Source organism: Saccostrea cucullata, unplaced genomic scaffold (assembly GCF_032062105.1).
Source record: "Saccostrea cucullata isolate Sc308-1 unplaced genomic scaffold, CSIRO_AGI_Scuc_v1 ctg5, whole genome shotgun sequence".
NCBI classification, from domain to species: domain Eukaryota; kingdom Metazoa; phylum Mollusca; class Bivalvia; order Ostreida; family Ostreidae; genus Saccostrea; species Saccostrea cuccullata.
In genome coordinates, this window is record NW_026940631.1 from 553,232 (window position 1) to 558,788 (window position 5,557).

The following is a 5,557-nucleotide window of genomic DNA, read 5'->3' on the forward strand; positions in this document are numbered from 1 at the left end:
GGTGTAAATAAAACGTGACGTCACAATGTATACATTCTCTATGATAAAAGCTAAAAATCATGTTTACAAAGCATTTTTATGGGTACAAAGGAAATAAATTCGTTATCCAGGTCCAATCAAGGGTGTACGGTTATTTACCCCGGGTTGTATTCCATACACGTATGGAATACAACCCGGGGTAAATCCCCGTACACCCTTGATTGAACCTGGATAACTAATAATACAACCATTCCTTACTACAGTTATAGTCAAGACTTTGCAACATCACTGACAGCTTCTTTTTCAATAAAATTTGTACTCGTAAATTATTTACTTTGGTCATAAGTTATTTGCAAAATTATATTTATTGAAATATTCTGATTATAAACACAAGTACTCTGAAGTTCATATTAAAAGATACTTGAGTTTCTGATTAACAATTGACAAAACTTTAAGGTTGAAAACTGTTCGTTTTCTCTATATTTCTTTGTTTTAAATGAGCACTATGGTTTTGTAAAATAATGTCTGATAGGTTGCATCTTAATTGCAAAGAGATATCTCTCTTCATTATGTTTATTTAAATTCCATTTGAAATGACTTCTCCCTTTACCGGAAGTAAACTTTTTATTCATTATTTCAAAAGCTGAGAAAATTCGGTCCAGAGTCTGTAAGTCTCGTCACGTGACTCGCGAGATTTTACGATAATATTCACTTCCTCGCACAGGGTGAATGTGTACTATTGAGTTCAGCATGTTTCTGGGTTACACACAGCTTTCAGGGGGAAATTAAATAGTTTTACAAAGCCGAAGGGTTGTCCGACTTACGATGTATGAATTTCATGGCATAAGAAATTGGGTGCGAGCGTCCACCAGGAATTAACCGATCGAAATACAGGTAAACAAATCAGAGAGTGTCATCCGTATCTTGTTTATTTTGAGGGAAAATGAAGTGTTTTATTCTTAACCGAATGAAATAGTTTCGAAATTATCTTTTAACTTAATTTTTTAACAGATTTCTCTTGAATCCGAGATGTTATTTATCAGCTGATTATAGAGGAGGAGTTTGTCATTGATGGGTACCAACGTCATATTCATCATAAATTATGATATTGTGGCTGCATCATTTTTGTTAGGGTAATTTTTTAATATACTTTTTTTTCAGTTAATTTTAACCTAATTTGTTTCAGTGGATTATTTTTTGAGCATTAAATGTTTGTAGCAATTTAGATCCATTTCACAAGGATAAGATGTTCATATATTTTGCCATGCATCTCTCTGCATAAAATAAAATTTAGATGACCATATTTCTCACTTTAGAGAGTATGTTTCCTGTTTATAGAACATGGTTTATGGATTTTGGTAAATTTTTCTGTCTGTTCAAATTTGCCTGCATGGCACAGTGGTTAGAGTGTCTGCTCTAGTAGAGTCGCGAAATAAGGTGTTGATCCTTACATCATGAGTTTGAATCCCACTGTGAGATGTGGAGACCTGTCCTTGGGATGATACAGTATAACTGTGGCCCCTTGCTGCAGTAGGTCAGGTGTTGGCAAAAAAAAAAAGATCCCTTCCTGCTCAATCAGTCAATGGCCCTGAGTGCTGAGTATTAGGTCATTAGGACAAAATTTGCAGCTCTCCACTGTCGTTTCCATATGAGTGAAAAATTCTTGAGAGGAACGATAGACAATATACAATCAATCTGTCTGTTCAATTTATTCACTGATATTACACAACTGTATACACTAAAACTTATTTTATAGCAGAGGTACAAGAGAACCAGTAACACAGATAAAATATGCAGTTCCTAAGAGATCCAAAGTCAGCAGCACCTAAGACTATACTGATCATGACTTTGAATTATCAGCATCCAAAACAATGCAAATCAAATACAGGTATGAAACTGATGCAACAAAATAAGTTCTAAGACAAATATAAAATTTATTTTTTATAAGACATAGCATATCAAAATGACTAATATATACTAGTCAACAACTGGCCAGCTTTAAAAATATTTTTGTTTGATGTACTCCTACCCACTTTTATCAAGGTTGGTAGGTAGGTCGGTAGGTACCGGTAGTTTTTTTATGCCCCACCATGATTATGGCCTGGGCATATAGTGTTTGTCATGTCTGTCTTCCATCTTTCTGTCCATGCGTCACACTTTGCGTTTAGCTAAGTTCAAAGCCCAGTTTCAAAGAAACTATACAGGATATTTTATCAAACTTTGCTAATAGATATTGATAAGAGCTATGCAACTGCATCAACATTTTTTGTCCTTTACCTTTCCTTTGACCTTGACCTCACTTTTCTTGAATTAGCGTTTAGGCCATAATAAAAATATTCCTAGATTCTCATCCCCGCCCGCCCCGATTTTTTACCCCCGCCTCAATTTTTTTTATTTCTGTTTTTCTTCGTCTTAATTCTGATCGGGATCGATATTCATCTACCATTCTACTTTCGTTTTAAATCCCGCGAAAGTCGACAGGATTTTGACAGCTGAAAAGATAGTAATTGCTGTAATACATGCGTATATATTTTAAACAAGGGTCATTGGTTGAAAAAGATTGGTGATGATGTGAAGTAAGAGATAATTGAACCTTTACTATGATTTTTATTCGGGTATTGTAGATGAAAATACACCGATTGACCAGGTCAATAAGAAATCAGCAAAATTGAAAAAATATAAAATAAAAGCCGCCCGCCCGCCTCGATTTTTAGAAAAATTCGGATGAGAATCTAGCAATTTATTTATTATGGCCTCAGCTCAGTTTTAAACATACCATTCAAGATGGTGTTACAGCAAAACTCGGTTATAACGAAGTTGCTGCTACATATGAAATTACTTTGCTATATTCATTATAATCGCAGGGATTTTCCACTACCCCGTGTAGGGCCGAATATGGGCCCCATTCCCAATTGCAAAACTCCTCCCTTTTTCCCAAAAATGAACTGCCTATATTCAATTTTTGAAAGAAGAAGAACTCAAGAAGGTAACCTTAACATAATTCACAAAATACAAACATGTTTAGGTTTGGAAATTTGAATGAAATGAACAAAATTTTGAAGAATCTTGGGTAAAACTTTATTATAATGATCATTCTCCAATTCATAGTTCTGAATAGCTAAGTAAAAGATCAATTTTTATTCATCTAAGCATTTATTTCTTGAAAAACATCATACGATATTTCCCAGTAAGTGATAAAATGTCGTAAAATTCCCAATCCAAGGGCCTGGGCCTCATTCCCAAAAGTAAGTGGAAAATCCCTGAGTCGTATAAGAAATTCATTGAAATTTTATAGCTGGGAATCCAAGATGACTTTGCTATACCCGTGAATTCACAATATTCGTGTTCGTACTAAACAAGATTTACTGTATCAAACTTACCATACTGATGGGAGCTTCTCAACTGAAACAAACATTTTTTTTGACCTTTGCCTTTCTTTTGACCTTGACCTCAATTTTCCTAAATTAGTGTCAAACTTCATATGGTGATACATTCTGATGTAAGCAATTCAACAGCATCAACATGACCTTGACCTCACATCTCTGAAATTAGTGTCAAACTTCATATGCTGATACATACTGATGTAAGCAATTCAACTGTAACATTTTTCAAGATATTCTGATCAAATTTCATTCGAATTTTCATTTTGCATGACTAATATACCCTCGGCGGGCATTCCTGTCCTGTCGACATATTTCTAGTTTTTTTTTTATGCCTTACAGCATTGAATAAATTGATAACTGTCATATTTAAAACCACAGACTCAGAAATCTGTTAATGTTTTCATTTAGTTAGAATGACTTTGTATTTATAAATTAAAAAGCATCCTAAAAAATATGATACCTTATCTTTAAAACATCTATGGAAATTAAGGGGGGGGGGGGGTAAAAAATTTTAAGTGCCCCCAAAAAATGAATGCAAATGGGTAGGGGCTATTTTAACAGGTCGGTCAGAGTACATCAAACAAATCATTTTTTTATTGTTGGCCTAGGAAGGGTACCCTAAATATGAAAATGCAACAAATATTTTTAAATGAAAAATTTTAAATGAAAATATTTTTTATGTATAAAAAGGACAATTTTTATTCTAATTTTCTTGTAAAATCATTGATAAAATATAATGAAGAAAGTTAAGATTTGTATCAAATAAATGGATATTTGTAAGATTTATAACTCATTATTTGTCAGGCACCTTAGTCCTACATTATTATCAGCTGCACATACAACTATGGCCTATGTAATAATTCAAATGGCATGTTACAGAAGCTTGCTAAATTACAGGTTTCGTCTGTACATCTGGCAATCTTAGGACAATACTGGATGGTTTTAATTAAGAACTGATCCAGCATGAAGACCAGCCATGTGCCTCACCTGTCATGACATTATTAAAGGTAAGTGTCCCTATAAGCATATCTGAGTACTGGTATATGATTGCCATACTTTCCAAAACTTTTTTTTAAATGCTTTATTTTGAAGCATTTTCCATATCCATATATACACTGTACAAACACAAGACAATTTTCACCCACTCACCACCACAATTGCACACACTCACACAGTGCACTTTCTAAACTTAAAAATAATGAGATTTTTGTAAAATACTTATGCCCCCCTCCCACCACATTGGAATTTTTTATCTAAGTCCAAAAAGGCATAACTCTGTCAAAAATGGTGCGAGCATACCCAAAAGAGAACTTGACCTAGATATTCATCTGATAAATCTGTATACTAAATTGCATTTCACTATGTGCAACCTCTGCAAAGGAAATGAACGGAAACTGCAAGTAATTGGAATTTTTCTAAATCCAAGGGGCATAACTCTGTCAAAAATGGCGCGATGATAACTTGACCTAGATATTCAACTGATATACCAGTAAGGCTGTATACCAAATTTCATTTCAGTGCAATGGACGTGAAGAAAATAAATGGAAACTAAATTGACTGACAGACAGCAGCAAAGCAATATGCCCTCCTTTCTTCGAAGGGGGGCATAATAAATGTACATGTACATATATGTAAACATATGACAGTTAAACATACAATTTATCCAAAAACAAAACAGATGTACCAAAATGTGTAGATATAAATTAACAAAAAAATACAATTTTGATTTTTGTTCATCACTTGTTGTACACATTATCATACAGGACCCATTAACTGAGTATTTTGTCCTTACATTGAAAAACTTTTTCACCACAATTTTCTATGTTTCTGTAATACTTAAATAACTTTACTGCATCAATAAATAATGGCTTACTATCTTGTGATCTTGAATAGTAAATAAAATTTTTTGCAACTAATAAAAGAAAATTTTCTAAACAACTTAATTCCTTCTATATTACCAAGTAAAACAGTTCTTTTGGATATTTTGTAATCTTTTTCAATGACACTAAACCATTATACAAATTGATTCCAAAATTCAGTCACATTTATATACACAATCATAAAATAAGTGAATTATTGTCTATTGTTTATATCCTGTTTCTATGTCTATTGTTTGTTGTCAACTTTAACCTCCACCACAACTTTTGAACCATGAGAGATACAGACTTCATATTTAATATGCCTACTCCACTAAT

At 33.2% G+C, this 5,557-nt stretch overlaps 1 long non-coding RNA gene across 2 annotated transcripts; it reads left to right on the forward strand.

Annotated features, from left to right (window-relative positions):
* Window positions 1–585: 585 nt before the first annotated feature.
* LOC134255792 (uncharacterized) lies at window positions 586–4,805 on the forward strand. 2 transcript variants are annotated; one of them, XR_009989626.1, is made up of 4 exons: window positions 586–873; window positions 991–1,112; window positions 1,736–1,867; window positions 4,260–4,805. It is a non-coding gene; the product is annotated as an uncharacterized LOC134255792 (long non-coding RNA). The 2 variants fall into 2 exon arrangements; XR_009989627.1 differs by having other exon boundaries at window positions 1,739–1,867.
* Window positions 4,806–5,557: the final 752 nt, after the last annotated feature.